The sequence below is a fragment of the Diabrotica virgifera genome, chromosome 8 (assembly GCF_917563875.1).
Source record: "Diabrotica virgifera virgifera chromosome 8, PGI_DIABVI_V3a".
Classification (NCBI taxonomy): domain Eukaryota; kingdom Metazoa; phylum Arthropoda; class Insecta; order Coleoptera; family Chrysomelidae; genus Diabrotica; species Diabrotica virgifera.
This window is the reverse complement of record NC_065450.1, coordinates 85,605,745-85,616,483: the sequence shown is the minus strand read 5'-3', so window position 1 is coordinate 85,616,483 and position 10,739 is coordinate 85,605,745. Positions and strand designations below refer to the sequence as shown.

The 10,739-nt window shown below is 32.1% G+C and overlaps 1 non-coding gene across 1 annotated transcript; it reads right to left on the bottom strand.

The window, feature by feature from the left end:
- Nucleotides 1-9,562: 9,562 nt before the first annotated feature.
- Nucleotides 9,563-9,642, bottom strand: Trnal-uag (transfer RNA leucine (anticodon UAG)). The gene has a single exon. It is a non-coding gene; the product is annotated as a tRNA-Leu (tRNA).
- Between the last annotated feature and the right edge of the window lie 1,097 nt (nt 9,643-10,739).

Below are 10,739 nucleotides of genomic sequence, written 5' to 3'. Positions count from 1 at the left end.
ATTCCCATTAAAAGATGGTTTCATTCTGTATCAAATCGCCATTTCATAAGAGTTATAAATAGATTGAGATGTAATCATGCTCTTACCCCCCTTCATATGTACAGTCTGGGTCTCACAGAGTCACCTAACTGTGAGTGTGGAAAAGAAGGTAATCTACTACATATTCTCCTCGAATGTTCACATCAATCAGTAAATATAAACAAATTTTATGATAATCTTAATATATTAAAAATTCCACTTCCCGTCTACCTGAACAATTTGATTTTTTCTGAAGAGAATAATATATTAAAAACAATTTACGAACATATCAAAAATTGTAAATATAGATTGTAGCAATAAAATTTACCCTGTATTTAAGAAATTTTGTTAAAACAAAGCAGGCATGTTTGTTAAAACAAAACAAACATGTTTGTTTTGTTGTTATTTTGTTTTAAATCCTGTAGATTTAAGTAATTATTGTATATTATAATTGAAAAAAGAAAAGAACAAAAAAAAAGAGAAAAAGAAAAGAAAAAAAAAAACAAAAAAAAAAAAAAAATAAAAAATGCAAAAAAAAAAACAAAAAAAATAAAAAATGCAAAAAAAAAACTAAGAAGATGTAAACCTCCGCGAGGATGAATCGGGTTTACGTCTTAGCGTAGTAAAAAAAAACAATTTATAAAAAATAACAATAAAAAAATTAATAAAAGAAAACAAATTAACAATATAAAAAAAATGCAAAAAAAAAAATACAAAAAAAAATAAAAATTTACAAAAAAAAAAATGAACAACCAAAACAGAGTATTATTTAGATAATAATTGTAGATAATAATGTTAGTTTGTTATGTATTTAGAGTTAGAAATACAGAAAAAATTCCTCTGATTGAAAAATCAAATTTGTTTGTTTTTAAAATAACAAAATGTCTGGCTAATTGGCTCGGCCAAGGCCATCAAATTCACTCAAAAAAAAAAAAAAACTTCGATTTAACACATCATTTTTTTAAATAAAAAATATATTTTTCACTTATTTTTTTGGGCCTTTTGGCGTCATTTTTCGTTTTTTTAAATAAATTATTCATAATGCGAAAACGATCAACTTTAGAGAAAAATTTCATCGGACCTTTTTTGTTCCCAATGATCTAAAGAATCGAAGATAATGTCTGGCTGGGCCGAAAATATTGATTTTTAAAATGTGTTTAATTTTTTTTTAAATAAATGTAGCAATTACTCCCTAATTACGACATTCCTGTAAGGAAATATTACATGAAACTAATCAGTATGTCTTTAGGACCTTTAAAAGGCAGAAAATATACAGGGTGCTCCATTTGAAATAAGAAAGTTCATTATATTTCTAGAAAAACGGAAGATCTAATAACAAACAAAATACCACCATAATATCAACCGCATCACAAGACCTTCACTCACTAAAACCTATAAAAATCGTGCAAGAAGTTTGCGAGGCAAATAAAGCGTTCCATACATAAAACTCACTCTGTATATGAGTAGTATTTTTCAGATTTTAAATCGCTTATAACTCAAAAACTATCAATTTTTGAGGAAAATTAACAAACTTATTTTTATTCTGGTTTTCGAATGCACCAGCTTCATCTTACTCTTACAATATTAGGCCAACAAATAAGATCAAAACTAAAATTCTTCGCGCTGTGATTTAATGTCCGTTTTTGAAACTTATCCCTACTTGTCCTATATAGCAGGGGTCGGCAACCTGCGGCCCGTGGGCCGCATGCGGCCCTTTGCAACTTTTTGTGCGGCCCGCCAAAGCACTAATACAATTTTAGGAAAAATCAGAAAATTTATGAAAAATAATAAATTAAAGACAGAAACACAACAGACGATTAAGGACAGAAGTTGAATGGACCGAAATTCACCAGTATATAAGAAACTTAATAAGTCAATAAGAAAAAGAATAAGACAAGACATCAGTGACAACACCGAACAAATCGAAAATAATATAGAGAAAAACAAGAGTTTGAAAGTGTTAAAAATTCTAAATAAGTAGTAAAGACCGACAACAAATACACCAGATAAAAGATAAAAATAGAATCACTAAACCGGCAAAAATAAGATAATAAAAATATTGTTGAAGATTACTATTTATACAGAATTATATTCATTCAGCGTAGCAAAACCAGAAAAAAATGTATGGAATTATTAAATGTAGGATCTGAAATACTACCAAAATTACTAACGAGGAAGTTATAAATGTCTTAAAGCAGATGAAAAATGAATATACAGAGCGAGTTTTATGTATGGAACGCCTCAATTATCTTAGAAACGGTTTGCACGATTTTTATAAACTTTGCTGTGTAAAGGTCTTGTGATACGGCCGATATTAGGATGGTATTTACATTTTTATTAGATCTTCCATTTTTCTGAAAATCTAATGAACTTTCTTATTTCAAACGGGACACCCTGTATATTTTTTGCATTTTGAATTCCTTAACAAAGACTGATTATTTTTTATGTAATATTTTCTATACCTAAATGCGGCAATTTAGGTGTTATTGCTGCATTTATTTAACAAAAAATGTTCTTTAAAATTCTTCTCTAAAGTTATAAACAATTTAAATCTGAAAACAACGAACGTTTTTGTACGTTTGAACGTTTTTGGGTTATAAACAATTTAATACTGAAAGCAACGAAAAATGACGATACTTCTTCTATCAGCTCCTCATAAGAATTTTTGGCATATTTTATTCTAAAATAATATTTTTTAAGAAAAGTGTAAATGAATTGCTTATGACAGAATGGGCGATCATGCTGCATTAACAATTAAAAAACAATATTTTAAAATGAAATAGACCCAAACTGCGTATAATAAGGTTTGAACTTGAATTTAGGTTGTAATTACAAAAGTAATATTTTTTACTTGGGATTTTGAGCCTTGATAACCGTCATTTTTCGTTTTTTTTTTCAGTATAAAATTGTTTATAACTATTCAAAAACGATCGACTTTAGAGAAAAATTACAAGGGATCTTTTTTATTTAAAATCATCCAAAGAACCTAAAATAATGTCTGATCGGGCCGAGAAAATTGATTTTTATAACTTGTTTTAAATTTTTTGTTAAATAAATATAGCAATAACGAAGAAATTATGGCATTTAGGTATAGGGAATATTACATAAAAAATAATCAGAATTTCTTAAGGACATCAAAACGGAAAAAATATACAGGGTGTCCCATTTTAAATAAGAAAGTTCATTAGATTTTCAGAAAAACGGACGATCCAAAACAATGTAAATACCACCATAATATCGACCGTATCACAAAACCCTTACATATTAAAATTTATAAAAATCGTGCAAGCCGTTTCCGAGATAATTGAGGCGTTACATACATAAAATTCACTCTGTATAGATTAAGAAAAACACAGGTCCATCGAATAAGCTATTTTACGAGTATCTCTGAACAAACATATACGAAAATAAGGACATATGAAGCAGGACGAAGGTGGATGATGTAATTGGGAGAATTGCGCAAATGAAGTGAAACTAAATAGGACACGTGACATGGCAAAACAACGAAATGTGGACAAGAAACATTATACATCGGAGACCAGACGAGCACAGCCTTAGTAGTGGAAGACCACAAAAACGATGGCTAGACGATACCAAAGCACAAGTGGGGAGTAACTGGTACTCAATAACACAAAACAGAGAGAAGTGAAGAACTCATTGGATGCCTTTGTTCAGGAGTGGATGCAAACAGACTAAAGGAGAAGAAGACTATTTAAGTTACATTTGAATATGAGGAGACAGACGAGCACAGCCTTAGTAGTGGAAGACCACAAGAACGATGGCTAGACGATATCAAAGCAAACAGACTGAAGAAGAAGAAGAAGACTTAAATAGTCACATTTGAATATGCGGCCCGCATAAAAGGTTTTATTTTGAACATGGCCCGCCATCCGAAAAAGGTTGCCGACCCCTGCTATATAGCATACTATATTTATGTAACATATAAGTAAACTCATTTTATCTGTACAGTACCCGTCACTCATTAATATGACGAGAGGTGAAAATTTCTTGATTGAAAAAAGCGTAAAAAGTCAAAAGGGCTTCGATAATCAATTGTCAACAAGCAAACAACCCTTCGATCCGATGGAAAAGCGCCAGCTTTAATTCAAACCGGGTGACGGCGGATAGCGCACGGCGGTGTCGAATTCGGCCCAAAATAAATCATCCAAGGATAATGATGGTGGTCAATTTAGTCCCCTAACTAATTGCCAATATGTGATTATAACGAACACAGTGTTGCCAGATCGAATATATCATCGCTAGCAGGACCAGCCGGCATTCCTGTACTTTATTATATTGCAGGTTTGATTTATAAATACTATAGCTTCATTACCATATTCAAAATTGGTCGATGATGGATTTAAATTGTCGAGATGAAATGGAGTGTTTTATTTTGAACCAATAAAAAATTTAATATAGTAAAAACTTTTATATTCATAAATCCTCCCTTTGCTGTGTCCGCTCATTTCTGTTGTGTGGTTTTTTGCATCCATTCGTGGTCAGCCATTCGCTTGTTCTGATGTCATGTTCGTGTTTAGCGACCTCAAAAACCCGTAAGTAATCCGTTTGTATCAATTTGATACCGAAATCCCTCGAAATTCCAGAAGATGACGTCCCTTACAGTGGCGTTGGCAAGTGATCCTAAGGTCTGTCCTGATGGCATCTTCGTGTTTAACCACCTCAAAACCCCCTCGAGTAGTCCAGTTACATCAATTTAGTGCCGAAATCTCTCGAAACTCCAGAAGATGACGAGCCCTAGTAGCGAACCTGGGCACCAGGTTCTCCGGAGGTCAATTCTGATATCATATTCGTATATAGTATATAGCGACCCCTAAAACCCGTGAGTAATCCCTTTGCATCCATTTAATGCCGGAAACCATCGAAACTCAAGAAGATGACGTCTGTTGCCGTGACCTTGGGCACCAGGTGATCTGGGGATCAGTTCTGATGGCGTAATCGTATTCAGTGACCCCAAAAATCCCCCAAATAATAAATTTTGTTCCTTAGCATATTGATTTTGACTATATTTTTATATTTATGCAATTTTGGATGCATATTATGCACTTTACAGTGCAATTATGCATTTCCACCCATTTTTGAATAGTCAACTTTTTTTCTGACGTCATCCTGAATATAATGCAAAAAATGGAAGTCTCTAGGTGCTGTATTTAAAAATTTATTTATTCGGCTGTTTTTAGTGCTAAATGCCCTGGTCTATAAAAATAGTCATACAACCTTCTATAATAGACCATTTTAAAACCAACTGACTTCTCTTCTTACTAACTGTACCATTGCATATACCAAAACTACGTAGAAAAAAGTTACAGAACAATGTTTGCGAAATAATAGGGAAAGTGACCGAAAAATACTGTCAGTGGCCAAATTTGAAAAATCATATTTTGGAAATTGTAAATCCTAAAGACTTCTACCAAACGCCATTTTAAAAAAGAAGGATAGTTCTTTTTTTTCTGTAAAACAATGCCTATACCTATATCCACGCGGAAAAAAGTTATGGGGCATAAAAAAGAATTGTTTTCTTTCGTGTTTTTTTTTGCTTTATTTTAATATATTTTTGTAAAAAACATATTTATGACTTACAAATGTAATATTTCGATAGTAAAGGACATCGCACACATCTTATGGAAAATATAATGTCACTCAAATTCAATAAAATTTATACGAATAGATTCGTTTTAAATTAACGGTCAAATCTTATCATTGCGCCAACTATTAATTATGATTAATTACGGCGTAAATTGCAATTAAAGTTTATCGAAATCAAATTTTTTATTCAGTAAAAGTGTCAGTATTGCTCTGGGTGCTATTCTAAAGAGCTTAAACCCGCTGGGCCTAAGAGGATTAGTGAAACTAATCCGCTGATTTATGGAGTACCGACAATTTGGGTATTATAAAATATTTTTTCTCTCTCTAACTTATGTACGTATCCATTTGATTTCAGATTTATTTGTATCAATTTCTGCTCGTATTATTGAAAATATGGAGTTGGCGCAGTGATAAGATTTGACCGTTAATTTAAAACAAATCTATTCGTATAAATTTTATTGAATTTGAGTGACATTATATTTTCCATAAGATGTGTGCGATGTCCTTTAACCTGGAACAGTTTTTCTGTAGACGTGTTTGTACCAAAAGTGCATAGACCTAATGTACCCTGTGCCTAGAAACTAATTCACCCCTTTCTCAAAAACGCACAAATTTAAATGGTAGCACTCCACGGTTTTTTCACATTTAGGGGTCCATTGACTATATTAAACAATAAAACCCCGTTAACGTTGTAGTTCCTTTTAGCTCTCTTATTTTGAACATAATCAATAGCCTAATAGAATTCGGATGTATTATCCTGTTTTTACTCTCATTGACTACCGTATTCATTAAATTTTTTATTGGTGCTTGTTCTTTGGCAAAAGAAATTTGGTTAATGTGCACACCAGACTATCTCATGCATAGTTATCTTAAAAGACCTCATGCGGGCTCTGGTCGCCAATTGAGTGTTTATTGCTATTAAATATGTGTGTTCCGTTAGTAAATGCTTTCAACATGCAATTTATTTATATCTCGAAATTGCTAGTAAAGTGCAACCATCAATAACGTTTCCACTTTTTGCTCAGCGAAACATCCTAACTGAAAAATTTATTAGAAATGCCGCCATTGTTAAAAGCCTTTTTAAATTTTTGAGAGCAAACGCCATTTAATTTGATAATGGAAAAGTAAAAATTTCAACATCTGCCCTGATTAGATAACGTCACATTGGGCCTAATATTTATAGCTTTTTCTTCCAAAGGATTGTAAAATAAATGAAAGCAATTTCAGGTTGGCGATAAAGTAGATAAAATTTAATTAAAAGTAAATAAACGTCGAGAAAGAGTGAGACGGAAATGGCGACACTGGACGGTTAATTCGTTCGAATTATTTTTTGTTCCGACTTGCGAATCAACATACGTTGTACGAGTTTGTGCTTCGGAATTAGCAAAATAATTATCCTTGTACGTTACAGATTCACATTAAGAAATGGAATCAATATTGTACCAAAGAAACTCATTAAATTTCTTACCCAAATTAGTTATTTTAGCTAAAGGTCAGACTTGCATTCAAAAAGAAATTTTCTAACACCTCTGTGGTGTTTGTACTACTGTGCGGTATTTGTACTACTGTGATCTGGTCACAGTGACCAATTATCAGTTCTTTTCTGATTTAAATTAGTAAACAACAAATACTTATGAGTCTAAGGGCTAAGGGCTTACCTTATGGCTTATTTTATCTATCAACTACTGCGCTACAACTAACATGTAATAACATCACAGCACCTTTGCTCTGATTTTTACATCAAACTGTTACACATTTACACTAGCTCAAATGGTTTTGTCCTTATGAGTCTTCTCTTTACTTCATTGTGGGTAAGGAGCTGGATTGTCTCGACATTTACATCACTATGCATCCTCTGCTCATGACTTGCAGCTCTTCTCTTGGTTACGTCGGTTACAGTTTCCATATCAGGGGCCTGGTGGAGATTGCTGTTATGGATATACCAAAGAGCATCAACAGTGTTCCTCAGCACTTTGTTTTGAAATCTCTGGATAATGTGTAGATTACTTTGGTACAGCCCCATAGTTGGCACTCATGTACTCATCTGGCCTCAGTACTTGCTTGTAAATGGATCATTAATTGTAAATGGATAATGCTGAATTTCCTTCAGTCAGCTAATACAATTTCTTATATTTAATATTAAGTTCACCTATTTTCATTTTGACATGGAATTTCCATGTCAAAATTTTCTTTCTCGCCTAGGATGATGCCCAAGTATGTTACTGCTTTTGCATAAGGAACTTGGGTATCATTTATTCCAACTGGGAAATTTGCTATTTTTATCGGTAAACTTATCATTTTCTGGTCCATATATGTATTGTATTTATTGATAGTTGCAGCTTATCAGTCGCTTATTCACTAGTGTCTCCTATCGCTAGTATATCTATGTATATCATCCGCGAGGGTGGCCATAGTGTTGTGTTCTAGCTTTGGAATATCACACGTGTACAATAGGTACAGAATCGAACCTAATACGCTCCCTTGTGTCACGTCAGCTTTGATCTCCCTTAAATCGGGGTACATTTCTTCTTACTTTATTATAAAATACCTATTCGCAATGTATTATTGTAAGATTTTCGAATACTGTTCAGGCATCAACGTTCTTAGTTTACAGTTTAAACTTTAAACCCTTATGGCAGACTTTATCAAACGACTGTGCTACGTCCAAGAAGATTGTAGAGCTTACTTTCTTTCCTTCTAAAATTTTTTCTATTAAATTTGTTATTCTCTGAACTTGATCTACAGTGGAATGTTTATTTCTGAAAGCAAGTTGATGATTCGGTATCAGATTTTTTCTTTCTGTTATTGGATTTAATCTTTTCTGTAGAACTTTTCAAATAGTTTTGACATCACATTCATTTTTGGTCGATAAGATGTCACTTCGTTAGGAGGTTTATCTGGTTTTGCGATCATAATAACTTCGGCTACTTTTCAGGGTGTGGGAATATAATATATCTCAATCTTATTATTTAGCATTTATTAAGTGTGTCTTAACTATGGCTTTCCTTGGTAGATTTTTAATAGTTCTCTTGTTATGAGATTATATCCTGCAGAATTTATATTCTCTTTTATCTCTGTTGATATTTCTCTAATTGATGTTAACGTTATTCTTTCTTCCGTTCCTCCCATATATGTTTTCACCATCATTGTCGTTGGGTTTGAACGTGCTTTCCATTGCAATTTCAGGTTGGCGATAAAGTAGATAACATTTAATTAAAAGTAAATAAACGTCGAGAAAGAGTGAGATGGAAATGGCGACACTGGACGGTTAATTCGTTCGAATTATTTTTTGTTCCGACTTGCGGATCAACATATAATGTTGAGTTTGTACTTCGGAGTTAGCAAAATAATTATCCTTGTACGTTACAGATTCACATTAAGAAATGGAATCAATATTGTACCAAAGAAACTCATTAAATTTCTTACCCAAATTAGTTATTTTAGCTATAGGTCAGACTTGCATTCAAAAAGAAATTTTCTATATAAAAGAAAGAAAAAAATAATTTTTTAACACCTGTGCGGTGTTTGTACTACTGCGATCTGGTCAGAAATGACCAATTATCAGTTTTTTTCTGATTTTAATTAGTAAACAACAAATGCTTACAATCTAAGGGCTTACCCTGTGGCTTATTTTATATATCAACTAATACGATACAACTAACATGTAAAAAGTTTTTTCATTTTTTCTACATTTTTTCAGTGTTGAAAAAGTAAATTTTCCCGCACTAGTGCTGGACATATCGGGATATTCCAACTGAACCGAAACCGAAAACGTCCTAAAGAATTTTAATCCATTTGTATCAATTTTAAATTTTTTTAATAAAAGATACCATACATTATACATTTTCATATTATAAGTTTTTTTACTTCATTGTGTTTTAACATAATACCGCCAACTACTGAGATTGTCCCTTTTAATTATTTATTTATTAAAAAGTTTTGACAGCGGTGGGATTCGAACCCACGCCCTTTCGGACTGGTGCCTAAAACCAGCGCCTTAGACCGCTCGGCCACGCTGCCGACGCTTTAAAGTTTTTAAATGTTTTTTAATTGTTTATAACAACAATTTTCTTAAAACGAATATATACAGGGTGTCCCGGAAAGATTGGTCATAAATTATACCACGGATTCTGAGGTCAAAATTAGGTTGATTGAACCTAACTTACCTTAGAACGAATGTGCACATAAAAAAAGTTGCCCTTTGAAGTTACAAAATGAAAATAAATTTTTCCAATATATCGAAAACTATTAGATATTTTTTATTGAAAATGAACATGTGGCATTCTGATGGCTGGAACATCTTAAATGAAAATTATAGTGAAATTTGTGCACCCCATAAAAATTTTATGGGGATTTTTGTTCCCTTAAACCCCCAAAATTTTTTTGCATGTCCCTATTAAATACCTTGTGTTTTAAAAACTTTTTTACTTTCTTCTCGAAAAGCCAGTTTTAATCGAGATTTTTGAATATTTGTCAAATCCACCACATATTTTTGTATATGGTTAAGTACTATTATAGAGACCTGGTAATCTATAATTTACATTTTTAGGTATATTTTGATTTTGAACCATATTAAACAAGAAGCCACATCTCGATAAAAGGTGCCTTATCAAACAAATACTAAGAGGCAAAAAAGTTTTAAAAACACTGTGTTTAACTAATGGTACCGCAATAATAGTTTAATTGGAACGTACACAAACATTTGGAGAGTTTAAAGGAACAAAACCCCATAAAAATGTTATGTAAACTTATTAAAAAAGAAGCCGCATCTCGATAAAAAAATAAAAACTAATTTATCGAAAAACTATTAAGAGGCAAAAAAGGTTTAAAAACAGTGTGTTTAACTAATGGTACCACAATAATAACTTAATTCAAACACACAAAAGTTTCGGGGGTGGGGGATTAATAAGGAAACGAAACCCCATAAAATTTTTATGAAGTGTACAAATTTCACTGTTGTTTTTTTTTTAGATGTTCCTGCCATAAGAATGCCACATGTCCATTTTCAATAAAAAATCTCTAAGTGTTCTCGATATATGAAAAAAAAATCTATTTTAATTTTGTAACTTCAAAAGGCTGTACTTTTTTGTGTGCACTATTGTATATGTATAGGTAAG